The 23,645-nt window shown below is 40.8% G+C and overlaps 1 long non-coding RNA gene across 1 annotated transcript in view; it reads left to right on the top strand.

The window, feature by feature from the left end:
• LOC132250666 (uncharacterized) overlaps positions 1–19,632 on the top strand; it is a 52,882-nt gene extending 33,250 nt beyond the window's left edge. The window contains exon 3 of the long non-coding RNA XR_009462270.1: positions 18,567–19,632. This is a non-coding gene — a long non-coding RNA (uncharacterized LOC132250666). The remainder of the gene's footprint in view (positions 1–18,566) is intronic.
• The last annotated feature ends 4,013 nt before the right edge of the window (positions 19,633–23,645 follow it).

Here is a 23,645-nt window from a genome sequence, read left to right as displayed (position 1 = left end):
TTTTGGATTGGAGGCCTCTAGGCCTTACTCTAATACAACTAGGTAATGTTATTCTCTGAATGTTAAAATAAGACTACAGTGATGATATTGTGTTTATAGTGTATTTCATCAGTGGATCTTGAAATTCTTTACAAATATTAAAAATTAAGCCTCTCAAAACCTCTGTGTGATAGATCAAGATTAAATAGGAATATTTTTATCCATATTAGAAATGCTTTCATCTGGCTGCAGTTTAGTGGCCCACAGGAACACTACACCATGGTTTAAAACAGGAAGCCAATAATACCACATGTAGCAAAAAATCTCAGGGGGTAAATGGGCAGGCATTAGTGATACAGCCAAAAAGTCTTACAGAAAATGTATTGGCATTTGTTATTGCTTATAAGTGCAGAGAATTTCAGTGTGATCTCTTTACCTGAGATGGCACCTCTAGCAGAATGCTTGTTAACCGCATATGGGGTCTCTAGGTCACTATCCACTTAAAAGGAAGTCATTCACTCAGTTGTTTATTAACTTCCTGAAGGATCTCTTTGGTAGATTTCCAATAAACAACCTAATTGCTGATCCAGACCAAGCTGTGTATGCTTGTATGACCTCACTAGATCACAGTGCGAAGGATATACAGCATGGATCTTCTTAAGTGACTATACCTTTCGGCTTTTGGGATTTTTAAAAAATCATTATTTTCATTATTATTGCTAACACAGAGTATGATCATCATGTTAGTGATACAAATTAGTTATTAATTTTAATATCTATTATTAATATTAGCTAATATCTCGGACTATCAGAGATGCTGCCTTATACAAATGCGCATGATTATTTTTATAAACAATAAGCCTGTTTAAATAGTAAGCAAGTATAGTAATGTAATTTTACAGTTGGGTAAACTGAAACACAGAAAAACTATATTAGTTGTATAATGGCAAGTAGGTGGCATGGGCAGGAATTGGAACCAACTCTTTTGGTTATCCTCTAACAAGGATAGACCACACACTCTCTGTGTTTTAATGCTACATGTGTTAGCATCTTTCCTGTAACACCATGCTCAAGTTTGCAGGCACAACAAGGTATCTTTCTCACAGTCTTGTCTGCTAGACCTATTTTCACCCATCTTCTCTAAAATACTCATTGCAGAGTTACTGAGTCTGACACTAGGGATATCTGGCCACAACCTTACAGGTTCACTGGTTTGCATAAGGGGAGGAGAGAGGGCTACAGGGTGGCAGCAATACATGAACATCTTATTTTATGGCAGCTTCCCCAGGTAGGAAATTCTTCCAAAGGAGATCATTGAATTTACTTGTTTCATATTTCAGCCACCATTGTCTGATGCCCAATTGCATATAAAGCATCTGGTGTATGCAAAACTAATTTGGATCTTCTTTTGTGAAATGTTAGCTGGATTAAAGGATCAGGTAGCCTATTTCCTTACAAGAATCACTAGAGGGAACCATACTGAGGAAGAGATAAAATAATTAGGACAGCAGAAAACAAGCAGTATGCATCTTAACTGCAACTGTTCCTGGGTAAACTCAGCCTATAAAATTATATTAGTTTGCTTATCAAGCAAGCTTCTTTTCAATTTAATAGCTACCTATATTACATGGACTGTATCAACACCTGTGACTTTTATATTCAAGACAGTTTCCAGCTTCTCTGAACTAGCTTTCCTATCAGGTAGCCAAAAAAGGTTAATATGCCCAAGCCTAGCTAATCATTTTCTTTTGGAAAGAGCTAGTTAGGAGTGCTAGTCTGAATTTAGGCAGAAGGCAGGGGAGGTTGGTACCTTAGGGCACCTGTACATGTGCCCGATGCACATGTACGCCTGTTCCAATGCGTTCTAATTACAACATGTCAGAGCAGAATTGATTAAATGAGTCTGCTGGAGCATTCTAATTGGAATGCTCCAACAGCCTCGGCATTGAATGAGCTTTAATTAAAGCGCCCCTGCTGCCATTTTGAAGCCAGGACACTGAATACGTAAGGTGCTGCAGGCATTATCATTAGAGCAACTCCTGAGAGTCATTTGAATTAAAACGCCCCTTTCCCCCCACTCCAGAGCACATGTAAAGACATCCTTAATATATTAACTCATTCAGTTAGTCTATAAATGATCTATATACTCGTGTATGTGTTAAGTTTAATCAAATGCAGTACATTTTAATGAAGTTTATAGTAAAATACTTTACCATTTGCTACATAGGGAAAGCATGATTCCAGTTCCTAGGTGCAATGGGAATACAAAAAGTAAAGAATAGTGAGATATTAGCTAATAGTAAGAATATTCAAACTTTCCTCTGTGCACTTAGTCAGCCAGGTAACTGATTTTTGGGGGTCTGCTTTAGGGTTGTCAAAGGGGGAATATGGCTAGAATGTGCTGTACTGATGTCCTTCAGATAAATGTTCTCCATTTGAAGAACTGGTGGACGTTTGGGGGTTATTTATAAATCAGAACTGCTGAACAGGTATTGAAATGTTAGCCTGAAGCTCAGTTTGCTACTGGCAGTGAAAGAAACAAGAGAGCTGGGGCTGTGTACATTTACTTTCTGGCCACTCTCAACTTAATCTTAGATGAAGACTGACTATCTTTGATATATTCTGGATTATTATACTATACTATTTACTCATCTAGTCTAAGCACGCGCACGCACTCGCGCACACACACACACACACACACACACGCAATAGTGCAAAATATACCAGATTTACCATCCTTATGTATTTAAAGTGTGTATGTAATATATAAAAACTCTCTCATTTTTAAAATAAGGCATTTTAACAATATAAAATATTATGTAACCTCAATATAGAATTTATTACCATTTTTGCTTTTAAAAAGTGTGTGTAACACTCACCTCCATGCATACTTTAAAAAATTTACCATGTTGTTTTAAAGTGTGTGTGTGTGTGTGTATGTGTGTATATCTATACATAGATATAGATATATATAGAGAGAAGAATAACTTGGCATTTCTCCTTTAACTATATTTTCTTAGATTTGTTATTGCTATTATATAACATATAGAAGATATTAAAGCAAAGTTGTTTAGTTCCCCAAGACTAGTGGGAAATTTTTGGGAATAGGCATCATATATAAATTGGATCAATTAGCAATGGCTATGTGACAAGTTACAAATTTCCCTTAATAATATTATTTCAGCTAGCTGCCATTTTTCATATAAATTGTCTTTCCAACAAAATGGCCTTTTGTTGAAAATGAATGTTTTCATGAAAATTACATTGCCCTCAACATTTATGTTGCTTTTATATTGGGTTTTTCATTGCAACTTACATAATTTTTGGTAGACGAGTGTTGATAATTATTTCAAGAACTTCTTAGAGAACTGTAAGAAGTCAGAAAACAGTTTGTTTATCATCTTCAAAAGCAGTATTTTATAAGAAAAGACTTTTTAAATGGACTATTTCTTTACTACTTTTGTAACTTTCAACCAGCTATAATTATTATTTATTAAAATGAAACACACTTTTCTGTATTGAATGATACTGTTACCCTAGTTTTTTAGGTCGGGTACAGATGCTGCACATAAACTGATATAAGTGATTGGAAACCAGTCTAAGCCTGTAACAGAACAGAAGTTCAGCACATGTAGACTAGTCTCAAAATTGTAGAACCCAGACCCGGATAGATATAGTATTAGACTTAACTGGTTTAATTTAGAGTGGTATATTGAACTCCTGCCCCAGATTTTGTAGCAAATCACCTTATTTTGCTCATCCTTGTACAGCGGTTTTCTAGCCTCGGCTGTTGTTTGTCTGCTCCAGGTGGCACTGGGCTAGCCCTAAGCTGTCACAGGAAGAAACCAGAAAAGTCTCTGTCACCTGCCTGTGCAGCCACGGATGCATGGATGGGGGGCGGAATGGAGCTCCCCTTTTGCATGGCTCTGGCCCTGAACCAGCACAGTGGTAGGGGGCAGCAGGCCTGTGTGGCAGGGGGCTCTGTTCCTCCACCTTCCTAAGAGCTGCAGTTAGAAGCTGTGGATTGGAGCCACACACTGTCTGCAGCATTGGGAACTGGGGACAGGGAAGTAGGGAGCGAAGCCTCACACTGCACCCTCCCCACCCCACCCAGCTTGCTGGCTCAGGGCTGGGGGTGCCATTCCTCCCCTCCCCCCAGTCCCTGGTACTGCAGACAGCATGTAGATCTGAGCCAAGTGCCCATGGCTGCAGTGAGAAGGCACCACACTGTATGTTAATCACTACACTGCATGTTAATCAGTACCTCTGGCTGGCAGCAGCAGGTGCTTCAGGTGAACTGCAGGGCATTGCTGCCATTCTAGGCAATGAGTCCACTCAGCAATTCCAGCACAGGGCTGTGTAAGTTCCCTGGGCTCTCACTACAGTGAGTGGCTCTGAGCCATAGCTCTGGCTGCAGCTGTCTGCTGAGCCAGGAACTGGGGGTAGGGGAGTGGCGGAACAGAGCCCACTTCCGCACAACACCCCCGAGCTGTACTGGCTTTGGGCTGGCCCATGTGGCAGGGGGCTCCATTCCTTTACCCCTCCACCTTGCCCAATCCTCCTGACAGACAGCCAGGAGCCACAGCTCAGAGCCACTCACTGTGGTGAGAGTCCAGGGAACTTGCATACCCCTGTGCTGTAATCGCTGAGTAGACTCACTGCCCGGAATAGCAGCAGTGCTATGCAGTTTACTGGTGGCAACTGCTGTGGCCAGCTAAGTGCTGATGAACATTCAGAGTGGTGCCATCTCACTGCAGCCATGTGTACCCAGCTGGGAGCCACACACTGTCTGTGGTGCTGGAAAACAAGGGAGGGGAGCAGAACCTCTACCATGCAGACATGCCCCCCTCTGCCCCCCAGCTCTGAGCCAGCAAGTTGGGGGGGGGGGAGGGAGAGAGCAGGGCTCGCAACTGGGAGCTGTGTTCTTCATTCATTCTCCACCCCCAGTTCCTAGTGCTGCAGACAGCTGCACAACCCTGGCTCTGACCCCACCAGAACTGAGCCAGAACAGCTATGCGTGCCCACATGGCAGGGGGCTCTGTTCCTCCCCCTCCCAGTAGCTCAGCAGCTGCTAATAGCTGGTGGGGGGGTGGGGCAGCGGGGCTGGGCCACACAGCCAGTCAGGGGTGGCCAACTGCTTGGCTGCTTATTTGGGCTCAGATTTTCTGGCACCCTGGTGGGAGGTATGTGAGACCGCCCCCAGCCTGCTGGCCTTGGCCAATGCAGGTTGCCTTTGTAGCCTGCACTTGCAAGGGTGAAAATGAGTTCTGTTTGCTCCTGAACTAATCTAGGGTGTTTAGAAAAAGCCACAAAAGTTAATGCAAATTTGCTTCTGGCTTTTTGAACCCCTGTACTTAGCCTTAGATTTTATACACTTCAGGGCAGGTATATCTTTGTGTGCGTGTGTGTGTGTGTAGAATGTAGGAAACATCTTCTGGGTTCTTTTGAACAAAACAAACATAAGGAGTGAATAGATTTGACTATGCAGGAAGTGCCTTGTTCTCCTATAACCAGGGCTAGTTCTTGAAGAGCCATAAAATATACCTTTCTACCATCACTAGAAAATATGAGAAACAATCACTTCTTCAGTTGGTTTGGGGACCTTTTTTATTGGTTTTCCTGTTTGTGATATCTTGGTTTTATTCTGCTTTGTAAATCTGTGTCTTTTGGACTCTGAGGTCACTATTGTCTTACAAATATTTTCCCCAGTTCACCAACTCAGTAGGATATATTGTAAATAATTCAGGAAAAAAAGCAAGCAAGAAGTGTGAAATCTTCCATCTATCACTCTACATTTGCAGTTATAGTCTACATTTGCAGCTATACAAGGAATGTGAAGCCTTTGCTTTTTATATAGTATGGTAGAATATTTTCTTTTATACCCCTGAAATGTAATTAAAGTGTATCTGTCTTTGTATTGTCACTCTTTTTTCAGTAGCTTAGTGCTTAACTATTAAAATTCACTCCATTAGATGACAAAGTAAATGTTTTTAATATAGCCTCTCTTTTTTCTGAATGTGAAACAAAATTATTTCTAGCAGAAACAAATGCTAACAGATATTAAAATGGACAGTTAATCTTTGTGCCTAGTGTTCAGAGCTTTCTGATGAGTTTAGTCCACAGTTCTACTTTGAACTTGCAGGCGTTCTAATGCACACTGCTCAATTTGTCCCCTTCCCATAACTTTCCTCTTTAGCAGGGAAAGAGACGCAACCTATTTGTGATGCTGCATGTATTTTAAATTCCCCATCCTCTGCCACCTCTTCTCTATGGGTTAATGAGTCACTTCCTGTTGTTAAACATTGTATTTTTGAGTAAGGATGTTGTGATTCTGTGTTAGACATTGTAACACAGAATCACAGATTCTACAGAATTTAGAGGAAATGTGAAGTTACTATGAGACAGTCCTTCTGTATTTCTAGTCTAATCATAAATGGGAAGTAAAATCCATCAAGGAAGTTTGGTCTTAGGGGATTTGCAGCCTGTAATATTATACTATATTTATCTAGTGCAACTGACACATTACTCTTCCCAGTATATTAAATGTTCAGCACTAGCTAGGAGGTAAAACAATTTTTTTTTTTTTTTTGTACCAGATAAGTGTTTACTGTCCCTTTTAGTTGATTTTGTTCCTGCTTGCTGCTTCACATTTTTCTATGGCCGAAACTGTGAAAACATGTTGGTTTTTACATTGAAAAATTCTCAGTATTTAGGGGTAATAAGAACATGTTCTTAGGATGGGAAGCTTCAAAGCATGGAGAATATTAAAGAGAAGCATTATAGCTTTACAATGTTGCAGTAACCCACACTTACCACAAGGAGGTGTGGAATTATAATGTTCCTGTGCATTCAGGCTCCTTATTCTCTGCCTGGGCCGCTTTGCTGTTCAATATCTTTTTGTGTGTATGGCTTCTACACAAAAAATAATAAAAATAATCAAGTGCGATATGGTAGGTCACTCTTGTACATGCCACCTAAATGGTTAATCTCTGGAAATAAGAACTTTCCCAATACCTCCATGAGAAGTTTGAAAAGCTACTGCAGTTCTATTGGACAGACTGCTTACGGCCAATATTTTAAAGGTTTGGACCCACGTTTGGATTCCAGAACAATTCAGTCAGTCAAGAGAGCAAAAGCTGTACCCAGTAGACAGCTTTGGGGGTCCTTCCATCAGGTCACCATACCTCCCACCACCTGGAAGTGGTAGTAGGTGTAGGGATAGCTAAAATTAATTTCTAGCCCCCAGAAGGAATTCTTTGGGGCATAATCCAGCTATAGACCCCTTTGCATTACCAGAACAAGGGAACAAGGAACTGATTTAATGTCTTCTGCATAGCAGGGATGGTCATTAAATTCTAAAAGTTGTTTTTGTTTTGCCATGAAAAGAAGCTGTAGGGCAGCAGAAAGTAATGCACCTCCTGTGCCCCCTAAGTTTTGGCTCCTTTTGATTGACACCTGTGTGGGCCAGCTGTTGTGAGATTTTGGTTGAGCCATGGAGCCAAGAGTTGGAGGGAGTTTTTGTTTGAAAACTTTGAAGGCAAAGCAGTGTTTTACTGAACCTCTGAAATAAGGTTACATTTGCAAATGTTGTTGCTACTTCTGTTTCATCCACTTTTGTTCAAGGTATATTACGTATTACAAATAAAAACCAGGAGTAAAATATTCTGGGCTGAAAAGTAATTATCAATTACAAATTAGCAATCCTATTAGAATTTAGGAAGTGCTGAAAAATTGATGGCAAGTACCGAACTTCATAACATATCAATAGATATAGACATTTCTTCTAATATGAAGTAACACACTTCACACTTCATATATATATATGCGTGCATGTGTGTCTGTATACATAAAACTGTGTGTATGTATGTATATATGTATATTCATATATATACATGCTTCATGTATATATATGATAACATTTCCATATGTATTGATACTTTATGAAGTTTGGTATTTGCCATCATTTTTTCAGTACTTCCTAAATTCTAAAAGGATTGCTGATTTGTAATTGATAACTGCTTCTCAGCCCAGAATATTTTTCTCATCTAGTTTTTATTTGCAATAAATAACATCATTACCTTGAACAAAAATGTATATATAATATATTTGTGTTTGTAAAACACATGATCAATAGTACAGTTGTTCGGGGAGTGGGAAGGAAGGACCGGAGAAAGGCAGGGACCAGCAGGAGAAATGATTGTTCAGAAAATTACTAATAAATATAGCCATTTTTGTAGATAAATATACAATTGTTAATGATACACATGATTGCCAAATCTGCTAAAATAATCTATTTTACAAAAAAAGTTTAATCTTTCTGGCAATAATATGATAACCCTTTTTTCAAAATAAAATTTCAAACATGTTTTGCAGAATTGCTTTTCATACCAAAAAAAAGGATCAGAGTAACTGCATCTAGGAGTATAATGTTTTGGAGGGGATTGTGACAAAGCAGAAATTATAACTATAACATTGTACTGTAGTGGGATTTTTTTTTTTTAATAAAAAAGCTGTTTTTCAGTATGACTTCCTAGGTATTTTTTAAAATCTTCTCTATACTGTAAAAGCACCCACATTTCTGGGTATTGTAAAGTTCAGAATGACTAGCTAGGAAATGCTCTTCTGCAAGGACAGAAAACTTTGTAATCTCAGCAAATTGTGAACTGATAGAATGTACATCATGAGCTACAATGAAGGCAGAAAAGTAACTGGCAAACTTTCCATAAGTAATGTCTTTCAGCAAGATGCATGCACTTATGGCAGAAGTATGAAGCAACAGCTATTGCAGAAGTTTCAGTATCAGTATTGTATCAGTGCCCTTAGAAGCCCAATATCAGGGAAATGTGGTGCTTTTACAGCCCAATATTAGGGATTGTAAGGGTCATTTTATGGTAGGTGCACAAACTCACAGCTACCTCTGCCTCTCCCCAAACAAGCTGTCCATTGTACTCCACTTCATTGCCAAACCCCAATGAAATGCATCTGAATATTATAGCTACTGGTTTCCTTTCCACCCCATATACTAACTTGCATTGCACCTGACAGTTTCTTTATATAACTCCTGTTCTTTTCAAGCTTCTTGTTTCCCCTTTTCTTCTCTTCCTATCAGGCCTTCTGGTTAAGCTTCTATTTCCTTACCTTGCCCTTTCTAGTGCCAAGTACAGAAGGAATAGGAGGCAGAGGGAAGGATAGTCAATTGTTTAGAGTGCTGCCTTGCACTCAAGAGCTGAGTCAATTTCTTCCTTCACTACCTCCACTTCTTGTGACTTTTGGAAAAGTTGCTTAGTTTCTCTATATGCTTTCAATTGTGAAGATTAAAATATTAAAGTCTGTCAAATGCCCAGATACAATGGTAGTTGGAGCCAAATAAGTACCTGAGAGAGAAGAACTTTTCACAAGTACCATCTCTCTTCAGCACCTTCTGCATATGCAGGTAAAGGCTCAATTAGATCTAATGTTCAATCCACATAATCGCACCTCCTGCCATGCCACACGTGCATGGCAAGAGGCATGGTTGGGAGATGGTGCATTAGATTCAATCACACCTTATTGCCAATGTAAGGGGAGCCTGATACTGGGCTCCCCCTACATCAGCAAGGAGCAGGGTCCCATGTCTGGGAGCTAGGGCTGTGCAAAATTTTGCCGGTTGTTTCAATTTGACACTGTTTTGACTCATTTCAAGCTTGAAACACTGAAATTGAATTGAAACAAAGGGCTTCAAAACAGCCTCAAAACAAAATGAGGCTAGTCGAAACATTTAGAAAGTTTTGAAACATTTAGTGTTTTGAAGCAGCCAGGTGGCGGGAGACGGGGGAGAACCAGGGCTGCACTCCCAGTGGTTCCATGTGGCTCAGCCGGCAGTGCAGCCCTGGCTCTCCCCACCTCTCACTGCCAGGCTGCAGGAAGACGATCACTGTCTAGGGGAAAGGAACTCAGCCCAGGTGGGCTGAGTTGCTATCCCCAGCACTATGATCAGGCTGGGGAAAGGAACTCAACCCAGCTGGACTGAGTTCCCATCACCAGCACCAGATCAGGCTGGGGCAAGGAACTCAGCCCAGCTGAGCTGAGCTCCCATCCCCAGTGCTATGATCAGGCTGAGCTCAATCTAATGCTGGAGATGGGAGCTCAGCCCAGCTCAGTGGAGTTTCTTTCCCCAGCCTGATTTGATTGTAGCACTGGGGAGGGAACTGAGAGATCAGGCTCAGTTCTGTTCCCCAGCTCCCTGTCCCAGGCAGCAGCACCCACTTCCCTCCCTCATCTGGTAGGCAGATGGGGGCCCGCAGCCCTGGGAGGACTGGCACAGCCCCTATAGCCCTCCTGGGGTTGCGGGCCCCCATCCGCCTGCCAGATGAGAGAGGCTGTTTCGAGCTTCCCTATTATAGCATATGGGTGAAACGTCGAAACAGCATCAAAACAGCATCACTGTTTCAACAAAGCAAAATGGAACAGTAGTTTTGAAATGAAATTCAAAACGAAACGCTGTTCCCTCAAAACCTTGAAACTCAAGTTGAAATGGAACAGTGCCATTTTGCACAGCCCTACTGGGAGCCCCATTTGCTGTTGGGGCTCCCAGCCACAGGGACCACGCGCAGCCGGGACTGAGAGTCCCACATCCAAAGAAGCTGTTAGTCCTGGCTGTACTGCATATTGTGTTTCCCAGTGGCTGGGAGATTGCAGAAGCTGTAGTATCCCCATTTGAGGACTGCCTATATATAACAATTAAAGCTGGATAGAAACAATCTATAAAGTTATTACATATTTTCAAGCCATAACTTTATAGCTGGTTGAGCCTTTTTAAGGTGTGATAGCTAATTTGCGCATGCAGCCAGTCTAAATTTATTGTGCAATTAATAAGGTATTGCACAATAGATGTAACATGTAGAAGGAGCTTCCGAGACATTTTTTAAGTAGAAATCAAAACACTGGAAATATAGTCAGAAAGTTTTGGCTGGAAGGACTTCCCAGACAGTTTTGCAGACTAGAGTGGTTTTTTATATTCTCAATAACACCTGTGAAAGTACACAACCTGGTGACTAACACACTGCCATTTGAAGTTTGCCCATCATAAATTTATTTCCAACTCCTTTTACGTCTGTCAGTTACTTCCTAATTCATTTGGGTATCTGCACTCTGCAGGCCCACACTGCATCTTTCAGAAGTGTGTTTAGCACCCTGGATGAGGGACTTTATCTGCACAATGGACTTCCTTTCTGCCAACTTTAAATACATGACCACAAGGCATGTATACATGTGCGCTTCAATGCACATTAGCTTATTTTAATTCACATTAAAGTGTCACTAAAAGCGTGCTATTTAGTTAAAATAGGTTATTCTGCATTGTGTCACTTAAAAGTCATGTTCTTTACTTAATGCACATTAACACAAGCTTATGTGCATTTTCCTAGTATCTCACAATGGAGGGCTCCTACAGATGTGCGTGACACCTATTCTGGCTTCTTTACTTTTCATTCCATCCAGGAAGAGCACACACCAACTGCTGAAACTTCCTTAGCCTGACGGAGGGTTTTTGAACCCGAAAGCTTGCTTAATAACTATTCTTCAACTATTTGGGTTGGTCTAATAAAAGATATCAAATTCACCCAAGGAACCTTGTGCACCTACTCTGATGCACTGGAAATCCAGCATATTGGCACAGACGTGAGAACGAGAATTGATGGCACCTTTCTGTGTCATGTGCATCAGTGCTCCCATGCATTTCCATACTGAAAAAATGGCAGTGGGGTGCTTTGAAATAAAACATGTTCAATGAGCTTTAGTTCAAAATGCCCCACCACTATTTTTTCAGTACAGTGATGCTGATACATATGACACATGGGCACTTGTAATTAGCATGGCTTGCTAATTAAAGCACCCGGTGCCGCATCCCTGAGCAAGTGCAAAAATGCATAGAGGGCATTTGTACACATGCATGCACCTCAGCACTGTGTGCTTTGAAAAGTGCCTGGCACTGCAGCGCATGCAGTCGTATAAGGGGCGAAATACACATCAGTGCTGAGAAGATGGCGGTGGTGCGCTTTTGAACTAAAATACATCAGAGGTGCTCTAGTTCAAAAGTGCACCACCACCATTTTCTATGTGCTGACACTCATTTCACTGATTATACAACTGCCTGCACCACAGCACAGTGCGCGTTAGCTCATGTGCAGAGCAGATTTGATTAATTAAGTTTGTTCTGATGTGCCAGATCTCCAGTGTGTCCCTGCACAAAAGTGCATGTGTATAAATGCCCAGTGGTACTAGATTTAATGTGCATTAACTAAAGTCTGTTAATGCATATGTAGACCTTCCCACTGTTGGCAAAACAATTTGGGTCCCCACGTGTCACCTATATAGAACCCCTACAGAATTATAAGAGCTAACATTCCAAGGAAAGATAATTATGGCTGCTTGCAGATGCTAAAAAAAACCCAAAAAGGTGTTTTAAACTACTCGCGCTCCTGCGCTGAGCCTAGCACGTGACTAGAAGAGATGGTGCATTAGTTGGCCCAGCTTGCCCAACATCTGTATAGAATGGGTGCTTTAGTAAGGCTTTTTTGTGCTTTTATCTAATAGCTGATTGACTCGGCTTTAGATAAAAGCTCCAAGAAGCCCTGCTGGAGCTCCCAATCTATACAGACAGTGCAGAGCTAGGTCAAAGTAATGTGCTGCTGCTTCCAGCTTTTTTTTTTTTTTTTTTTTAACATCTGCAAGCAGCTTATATTAATGGATTGCATTTTTGTATCCCTGTAGCAGAGCAGGGAAGGTGGGGGGGGGGTCCCTGCTCACTTCCATCCCCTTACCTGCTGAAGTGTGTGCTGCCTTGGTGGCACCAGGACAAGCAGTGGGTATGTCCAGTGCAACACAGCAAGCAGTGCAGCTTCAGCACCATATGTGAAAGGGTCCCCGTGGCACAGTGAAAGGAATGGGGGAGGAGAATCCCCCACTCACCTCCCCTCATTGATCAGAGGGTGAAGAGTCCCAGCAGCACTAGGGCAGGTGACAAGAGCGCTTCACACAGGGTAGTGAGTGGCACAGCCTCAGTGCCACAGCCTGGAAGGTCCCACTGGGAAACAGGCACCCCTGGAGAAAGAGGCCCTGTCCAGTATGGCCAGGGTGCATCCAAGGCAGCCTGAGATTCAAGAGGAGAAAATCGTTGGCCCCAGTTCACCCCAGGTGACTCACCTTTAATGTAGGGGGAATGAGGTGGCAGTTTTGCTGGGGGTCTTTAAGAGGAGGTTAGATGAACACCTTGCTGGGGTCGTTTGACCCCAGTACTTTTTCTTGCCATGGCAGGGGGTTGGACTTGATGATTTGCTCAGGTCCCTTCTGACCCTACCAACTATGGAACTATGAACTTGGGGAGGTACTGTTCATAGTCCCCAGCTGTGAAGACTTAACTTCTGGAACTGGAGTTAGTTATGGAGGTGTATGGTGAGGGTGTAGGGGTGGAGGTGCCCCCTGTTCTGACCCCATAAGGGCCTTGCCATATGGCATATTGGATTACATAGTTCCAGGAGGGGCCAACCCCATTGACCGAGCACACCCCTTTCCCTGTGCAGAATTCTGCCCAGATCTATCATCAAGTCATGGCAGGAAAGTGCCCAAGGAAGTTAAAGAGCTCTCTAGTGGCATAAGCAATGAGATGTTGAGCCGTAGGCATTAGCTCAACCACAATCCCCTTTTGAGTGCTTTAAAATGCTATTTAAGTCTCTCAGCAGCTCAGAAGGTAAGTTAAGGCATATACTGTGAACACCTCACTCACCACCGAAATACCCTGGAGTGAAAGCAACAGTTGTTTAATTGAGCTCAGCAATGCTATGTAGCAGTCCAACACAGGACTAAGCTAACTATTGTATTATCTTCATTTACAATAGCATAATACTGGTCTGGGCAACAGTATTCAAACTGCTTGTTTGAATTCATAGTACTGCTTGTACTATGTGCGAGCTTTTTTTGAATGTGCAACTGAGATTAATTCTAGCAACCCACCTATTCAATATGTAGGTCTACCAAACCTTTTTGAAAGATTTAAACTTTTCCATTTCAACATCAGGATGAAACAAAGATTTTAAAAACTTTTCCGGGGGGTGGGATGGTGGGGGAGGGGAGGCAGAAACAGAGCAAGAGAGAACTATTCCTAGAATAGCTATTATCTTGATTGGTAGGGCACTCTTCTGCCAGAAAGAGATCGTGATTCAAGTTCTGGTTCTAGTGAGCACTTGTTTTTATGAAGAACAGCAAGCCTCAGCAAGGTAGACATAGTACTATATATCTAATTGGTTAGTGGTTTGGGCTCTCTGTTGGGATGTAGAGGATAAGCCAACAGGGACTTCTGAGTCAAGTTCTTCCATGTGAATGTCTGTTGGCTACTGTGGGGTGTGTCTCTTTTGTCTCTCTTTTCTGGAGTTGACCAGAATTTCCAGTTTGGGACCTGAAACACCTTTTCCAATGAAATTTTTGTTGAAACTGGTACATTCTCATGAAGAATTTCAAATGCCATTTGATATTTTCTCATAAATTTAATTCAGTTTTGCCAAAAAAATTCTGATGAATGCTAGCTGCTATGGGGCTTTTTACTTTTGGGACTCATGCCTCCCTGTTGGTCTTTGGAAATAAGATCTTCTAACTCTAAGGAGCAATGATTAATTACTTTCTCAGGCTTTTTTGAGCGCTGAAATCAGATGTTTATAAGTAATTTTATCTATTGCTGGGGGAGTATATTATTGGCATTTCGTGAATATTTATTCTTCTTTAATGTATTCACGTGTATATGTATGCATGTGTGATAAGACTGTTGATTAACATACTCTAAAATAAATAAAAATCATAGAAATTAATACATTAATGAATGTTATGAAAAAGGTAAGAAGATCTTGCACAGATGAATATAGCAAGACTGCAACTTCATGTTTCTTCCAAAAACTAGATTTCTGGTAGTTAGCTTTTCCAATACTACACTGAAGCGTTGGTTCAGTACTGGCATACAGGGAAAGGGACTCGCTACAGAGTCATCAGCTGCAACTCCTGTAATATTAAGTAAAGAATAGTAAGATCTAGGAACTGAAATAGTAAATGTTTAGTAGAAATATTATTCAGTGAGCTAATTCATTTAAATTAAAGCACTCAAGAATTCCCTTTGCTAGAATTGTTCCACTTGGCTAAGAACTGTGGCCACCATATATATATATATATATATATATATATAAATAAAAATAAAACAAGACTTACAATAGAAAGTTTATATGTATGTATGTATGTATGTTTGTATATATATATATGTGTGTGAGTGTGTGTGTGTGTTTATATGTATGTATGTATGTATAAATGGTTTAATTTACAGTAAATTATCTATTTCCCCTCAGATCAGTACTCTGTTTTGCTATTTTTAAAATGTTTCTGTGAATAAATAAGATTTGTGGAATGGTTCTAAAAAAGTACTCAGTGGAAACTCATTGGGAGATTTAAAAGGAGGTTAGAGAAAACCTGCAGTTTCTTTTTTTATATAGGAGATCATGAGGGAAACTGACCTCCTCCTCAGATACTCATGAATCTGAGTCCTTCTGAAATTCATGTGTGGCTAATGTGAATGAAAAACTACACCACCACAAATAGAAATATAAAGGTGACTGCATCATTATTAATGAAAATTCAGCCTGCAGCTTATTTAAAATATCTTTTTCTAAATTGAAACCAGAAGAAATAATGTAGCAGGTATTTTCAGTTATAGATCTGTGTAGTGAGAACCTGGTGGGAACTGTGCTGTCTTGCTTTCCATTTTCCTGGTAATATTTAGATACTTGATTCTGACCCGGAGAAGGGGATTGGACTAAAGAATCCTTTGAGGTTCCTTTAATCTCTACTTTTCCATGATTTTATTATTCTGCCTTATATCCTCTTTTTCCTTTTTTTTCCCATCATCCACACTTTGATACTCATAATGAATTCATGCTTTTGCGTGTATCACCTTATAGAAGTAACATTTCTTGGAATGGCAGCATGCTGAACATGCCATAGGTTGGCATGAGTGTAGTCATCCAGTGACCCTGAAGTGCAGATGAGTGAGAATCAAAGTAATTAGAAATGCATTCTTTTTGCAGGGGAAGACCCTAACCAAAGTTACATGAGATAAGGGGAACCACAGCTGATTTAAGCTAAGAGCCCAAGAAGACTTAATTTCTAATTTTAAGGATAGCAGAGTATTTATTAAATGTGAGTTGGTCAATAATGGGCAGTTTTTTGCTTTATTAGGCACTCAGAAATTGGGAGAGGCCAAAATTATTGAGCATGCCATTCTAACTCCGCCCCATATGGACCTAATATGTGACAAAGTCTTTAAGCATACCATTAAGCATCATTATTACTAATTACTTAAAAACATACTTTTTCACATAGAACAATAATATCCTAATATTTATAGTAGTAGGTATGCATGTGGCATATTGGGTCTGATCCAACTCCTACTACAGTAAGCGGGAGTTCTTTTATCAACTGCATGAAGAGCTGGATTAGATCCATTAACTTCTTTCCTGTATGATTTTCAAATGCTCATAACTTAAAGAAATCAAAATCAGTTCTTTCCAGAACAAACTGATGCATTGCTTCTCACTGAGCATTTTTCCCATGCTAAATTGCAGCTTCCTAATCTCATCCATTTTGGTAATCAACCTGTTCAAATATCATCATGAAAGTTTTTTTTGCTAAAATGGGAAAGGTGGCTGAACTGTTTTTACTCAAACTTTCCAAGTTCACCTGTATGCAGGCAACAGGCAAGAACAATTTCTACCCATAAGAAGACTGTTTCACAAAATTCTGATGGTATGAAAACAGGACTGTGCAAAATGGTTTCTATCATAGCCTTAACTATAGTGTTCACTGCTGCTGCTTTTTCCACTATAATAGTGGTTTTGTATCCAGTCTGGTTCACCCATATAATAGAGGTTACATCATAACAGACATACTTAAAGCCAGTATTTTGTTGAGTACTGCATTCTTGTCATGTATGACCGAACTTTTTGTCTGAAAGGTTTTCATAATCACCTTTTGCAAAAGTGCAAAGTTCATGAAAATGAGACTGCCAATCTAGCAGTAAAAAATGAATGTTCAAGACGTTACCAAGCTATTTTGCTGCATTCCTCCTGCTACTTGCTTGTACATGTTTTTATGGAAGTCTTATTTATCACCTTGTCTGTCTGTTGGACTTGAATTTTAAGTCCACAGATTGCTTTTGCTTTTAAATTTAAATTTAAATTTTTTGTTGTTGTTTAATTTCCTAAAAGTGCAATCCATTTTCTGTATAGACTATTACATATTTTAATATTCTTCTGAACAACACTCCTGGGTCTATTTTTGTTTCACAGATACACAGTGAGAGTACCACAAATGAGGCATCATTGACCAGGTTTTATATTTTTCGCCGCCGTTTTGTGAAAACACTAAATTACTCAATGTTGTCTTGGTCTCTTCCATAAATGCTGACAGCCTACAATTTCCTCTTCCATTTTTTAAGTATCAAATTTTTTTCAGTAGTCTATAAACTACATCGTTAATCAGATAGTGTAAAATCCAATTAGAGACATTAGAAACCAGAAATACAAGTGTTAAGGAATTTATTTCTTGATTGACAAGAAAGCCAAATAGACTCATCTATTTAGAATCTTAGCAACAATTAGCTGCCTTAGTTTCATTTATTGTGACATAAAAAATCTGGTTTATTGAGAGCTCTATTGAATAAGATTTCTATGATATGCACCATGAGAAAATATCTTCAAACTAAAATGATTGTTTTGCTGTAATAAATTGAACCATATGTACACTATGTTATTCAATCTTTTTTCTTCAAGGCATAAATTGATATTAAAGAACATTTAAGTCATAACACATGGTTATCCAGGCATGAACGAGGCAATAACCCATATAAGTTGTCAAGGTGAAGCCAAAGCATTTATTAGAGGTTTGTGTTGTTTTTGAAAAGTGCACGGTTGGATAAACATGGATTAGTGCTATTATGCTGCTACGATGACTCAAGTGTGTTTTTACAGTGTCAGTAATTTTTATGTTTAAAAATCACTGGTGCAGTATATTAGCTATAATTTATGTTTATCATCTTGTGTACTCTAATAGGTTTCAACAAACCATTTAACACTTCAGCTTGTGCATATACATTACTTAATAGGTATTTATCTTAAAAAAGAGATACTTAAACGGGACTTTCAAAGCTTGCAACTACATGCTAAGAGCAAATACTGCAGTCAGGCACATTAATTTTTTTTTTCATTTTGCATTTAACTTTGAATGGTGTGACCATGCAATATCTTTGTACGCTTTGTTCCCAAGTGAAGCAAGAAAGATATATCATCTCCGAAACCCTGTCGGCCTGAATGACATCAAATTCCCTGACATGGAGTGTCCGTCACACTTACTAAGTAGAGTGGATGTGATAAAGCCAACGCAGCTGAAAATGCCAATAACTTCCTGTCATCAGAGGTTACCCTTTCAAGAGAGCGTAGGACTTTATGCTTTCCTAATTAAGGGATATTGTCAATATTGGACACTAATAATTATATTTCTTTTCATTATTGTTCTTTCAGTGATTTGGGTCACCTTTTTAAGAATTTCAAGCACCCAAAGACTACTTCTGAGAAACAAGTTTTCCAGTGAATAAAACAGAATTGGGGAGATAAGGAAAGAGAAGAGTCCAATCAGAAGACCCTACCTAGACTCTACTTTTTCTTTTTGGAAATGTATATGGCTTTAATTTATTATACTGTTGATTCTTTTAAACAACACATTGCTTACTATATGGGTTGTGCTGATGATATATTTCTGTTCTGGACAGGCTTGTTATGAATTACTAGTATTTAGTACTTTCATAAAGGAGATTGATGCTAATTTAAAAATCATCACAAGTTGGTCTTTTTTAAAAAAAAGCTATTACTCTATAATTTGTGGAAAACCACCAGACAAATATAAATGTAACTTCTGGTTATCAGACGTAAAAGATACCACATTCATTTAGCAATGAGGTCATTCTGAGGGGGTAAAAAGAGTTTGTTTAGAACCCTAAGATTATAGACGTGCTGATTCACTCTGTAATAGATTTTTACAAAGAGGCTATCAATTCTCCTGACTCAATCAAGCATATCAGTTGGCTGAGTTGGCAGATAGGGACAATTTATTACTCACAAGGGAAAAATTGACCAAGATAGACTACTTAGTATTGCAAACTACTTTTTTTTCCTAGTTACCTCTTTCTTAAACATGATTAAATAAAATTGTTATAACTTGGAGATTGCTACTGTATTTCTAAATGGAAGTATTTTTCCAAAATGCTATTTTCTTCTAAAGGAGAAGGTAAGTATTTAAGAGAATTTTGGTTGGTACACTTACCAGTTATACAAATATCTTTTCGATGTTATGTTCAGCCATTTCTGACAACTATTACATCTACTAAATTAATTTAATGTTACATGTACATAAACACAATAGGCCAAGTACAATGCTAATACCATGGCAGTGGATACAAATCCACTAACTTTTAGTAAAGTTGTGCTACTTAACTAATACTGAATATTGATTATGCCATTTCTTTGTGCAAAGTAAAGCTTGTTCATACTTGTAACAGTTATACTGTTCTGGGCAAGGTAATAAAACGTCTTTTCCAAGTGCACTGTACTTTTGCTGTATTATTATTTATTATTATGCTTATGACAGAAGTGCCTAGGGATCAAACAAGAACAGGTTCCCTTTGTGCTACATGCTAAACAAAACTAGAATGCGAGATTGTCCCTACCTCAAAGAGTTTATGCTCTAAATATTGCACAGCCCCTAGATGTACACATCTAGCTTTAGCTTTCTAGACAGGGTGGTTCTTGGTAAACAAACTTGGTGGAAGGTTTTTTTGTTTCTATTTGGTGGTGTTATTCTCTTTAATAAATGTTTCTAGTTCAAAAAGTAGCATTGAGGTGATGTTGCTGTGATGATCCAGGAGAAATGTGAAAGGCAAAAATTCTTGTGGGTAATCTTTTACTGGACCAACTCTATGGTTGGTATAGACATAGACATTCTTTCAGATATCACAGTACCCTTTGAAGATCAAGGGTTGTTAGCACCTTCAGAGTGAAGAGATTAGCAGAAATCTAGTAGAAAATAATGAGCCATGAAATCAGTTAACTCCCTCAGCTCCACCTGAATAGAAATGTAATCATCCCAGTTGTGCACTTTGTTTTAAACTTTCCATGGGACAATGGACACAGGCACTTCCTTTGTGGCAGAAGTGACGGGGCACAACATAGCCAGTGCTATAGTGGCAGCTGACCATGCTGATGCCATTGGCACCCTGGCAGCCAACACTACCCCATGTATTGTGGCTACCCCAGGCACAGAGCTGCCCTACTACACTTCTGCCAGGAGCAATTTATTGTCTGCTCGTTATAATATTTAACAAGCAGGTTTGTGATTTTAATGTGATTTTTGGTTTTGCCTCTTTGGTAGAAAGCCATACTATTACTTTTGGACTTGTTGGCAGCCTTCAGGATATTCAGTCACGTAGGACAGCTGAATTGAATGGTTTACTTTATGGTAGCTTCAATCCTTCCCATCAGATGGATTGCAAAAACTTACAGTAGTAACTGTCACTGACTCCACATCAAGATTACTTACTTTTTAGGGTTTTATGAGTCTCACTCTTAGCATCTTTTTTGTGCATCCTCTAAAGAAGTTATACTCAGGGTACTGTGGCACCCTAGGGTGCCTTGAGATGCTTTCAAGGGTGCTATAGGATAGCATGTACTGTTAGGTGTGCAAATATGATTCACAAGATAAACCAATAAACTTCATATAGGAATCCATAACATTAAAAACATTCTGAACTGATCTTTCTGAGTTCTTTGCAAGAGAATAATTGTTCTGTTTTTTTCTAAAGTAAAAAAAACTAGTGAAAACAAAGCACTGTCACTTTGTATGGAGTGTCTTATGTCTTGATTCTAATTAGGCTGAGAACTACTGCCCTAAAATACAAGAGGAAAATAAGAGGAAAAAAATGTCTGATGGTATTAGTAGTAGTGCTACTATCATACTGACATCATCTGCTATAAATCTACTTCTCATATAGTTTAGATAACATGGTTCACTTTCTGTCATTCTGTGCTCTGAATTGGTCACCTGTCAAGATTCAATAAAGTTGAAAGTTCTTTCCCATACTTTCAGAATCATAAATGGGTTGTGGAACACTATGGCTCCTGGAAGTTTTTAGCAGTCTTCTCTGCAGAGTGACAGTACTTAATAGTAGAGTTTACTGCCACCGAAGAAGTCTATGAGCCAATGTACAGCTTCAAATCAACCGTATAATCCAATGGTGCCAAACCTTTTTCCCTTGTGGACAAGATGGACAAAGTCAGGTCTGGCCAGTGGGCTTGATCCAGCCAGCATGTGGGGTGGCAGAGGAGCCCCATCCTTCCACAGAGGAGTGCACAGCCCAACCTTGATGGGAGGTGGGGGGGAGCAGCCTGGTCCCTATCTTGATGTGTAAGGTAGTGGGGGAGAGGGTGAGTAGGAGTGACCCTAGTCCTGATGCAGGGGTGGGGAGCAGCCCAGCCCTGATTTAGATGCCGGGGGTGGATGGAGTGACCCCTGTCCAGGTGCGTGGAGGGAGTGGAGAGCAGCCTGACCCAATCCAGACATGTGGGGTTGGGCCTGGCCTTTATCCCACTGCACGGTAATGGCTTGGGCAGGGCTGGTCGCTGGCATGTGGAGCTTCCTTGCTCCCCTGCTGCCAATTTTTTCCATCATGTGGAGATCACCATGTGCTGGATATCATGGCTCCGTGGCCTGGATTTGGCCTGCAGGTTGGCAGTTGATCACCCCTGTTGTAGGCAAATAAACTGTTGTGGAATTGGCACAATTTAGGGTATATCTAAATAAGTTCCAGAGTTTGATAGATTCATAGATGTTAGGGTCGGAAGGGACCTCAATAGATCATCGAGTCTGACACCCTGCATAAGCAGGAAAGAATGCTGGGTCTAGATGACCCCAGCTAGATACTCATCTAACCTCCTCTTGAAGACCCCCAGGGTAGGGGAGAGCACCACCTCCCTTGGGAGCCCGTTCCAGACCTTGGGCACTCTAACTGTGAAGAAGTTCTTCCTAATGTCCAGTCTAAATCTGCTCTCTGCTAGCTTGTGGCCATTGTTTCTTGTAACCCCTGGGGGCGCCTTGGTGAATAAATACTCACCAATTCCCTTCTGTGCCCCCGTGATGAACTTATAGGCAGCCACAAGGTCGCCTCTCAACCTTCTCTTGCGGAGGCTGAAAAGGTCCAGTTTCTCTAGTCTCTCCTCGTAGGGCTTGGTCTTCAGGCCCTTAACCATACGAATGGCCCTTCTCTGGACCCTCTCCAGGTTATCCGCATCCCTCTTGAAGTGCGGCACCCAGAATTGCACGCAGTACTCCAACTGCGGTCTGACCAGCGCCCGATAGAGGGGAAGTATCACCTCCTTGGACCTATTCGTCATGCATCTGCTGATGCACGATAAAGTGCCATTAGCTTTTTTGATGGCTTCGTCACACTGCTGACTCATGTTCATCTTGGAGTCCACTAGGACTCCAAGATCCCTTTCCACCTCTTTGCCACCCAGCAGGTCATTTCCTAGGCTGTAGGTGTGCTGGACATTTTTCCTCCCTAGGTGCAGCACTTTGCATTTCTCCTTGTTGAACTGCATCCTGTTGTTTTCTGCCCACTTGTCCAACCTATCCAGGTCTGCCTGCAGCTGTTCCCTGCCCTCTGGCGTGTCCACATCTCCCCATAGCTTTGTGTCATCTGCAAACTTGGACAGAGAACATTTGACTCCCTCGTCCAAGTCACTGATGAAGACATTGAAGAGTATCAGTCCAAGGACCGAGCCCTGCGGGACCCCACTGCCCACACCCTTCCAGGTCGAAACCGACCCATCTACCACGACTCTCTGGGTGCAACCCTCTAGCCAATTCGCCACCCACCGGACAGTGTAGTTATCCAAGTCACAGCCTCTTAACTTGTTCACCAGTATGGGGTGGGATACCGTATCGAAGGCCTTCCTGAAGTCTAAGTATACGACATCCACCCCTCCTCCTGTGTCCAGGCGTTTCGTAACCTGGTCATAAAAAGAGACTAGATTGGTCAGGCACAATCTGCCTGCCACGAACCCATGCTGGTTTCCCCTCAGCATAATTTGTCCTGCTGGGCTCTCACAAATGTGAGCCTTGATAATTTTTTCAAAGACTTTACCAAGGATGGAGGTGAGACTGACTGGCCTATGGTTGCTCGGGTCCTCCTTCCTCCCCTTTTTGAAAATGGGGACCACGTTAGCCCTTTTCCAGTCCTCCGGGACTTGGCCCGTGCGCCACGAGCGTTCGAATATTCCCGCCAGTGGCTCTGCAACGTCGGCCAATGCCTTCAGCACCCTCGGCTGGAGCTCATCCGGGCCTGCCGACTTAAAGGCATCCAGTTCTTCCAAGTGACTCTGCACCATCTCAGGATCTACGTATGGAAGTCTGGCGCCTTGCTGCTGCCTCTCTACAACCCCAGTGAGAGACTTGTCGTGTCCCTCGCTTAGGAACACTGAGGCAAATAACTCGTTGAGGAGTTCAGCCTTGTGCCCCCTGTCCATCACCAATTGTTTCTGCCCATTTAG

This window comes from Alligator mississippiensis, chromosome 5 (assembly GCF_030867095.1).
Source record: "Alligator mississippiensis isolate rAllMis1 chromosome 5, rAllMis1, whole genome shotgun sequence".
Taxonomy (NCBI): domain Eukaryota; kingdom Metazoa; phylum Chordata; order Crocodylia; family Alligatoridae; genus Alligator; species Alligator mississippiensis.
Note: the sequence above shows the minus strand (reverse complement) of the source record. Positions and strands in the feature narration are given on the sequence as shown.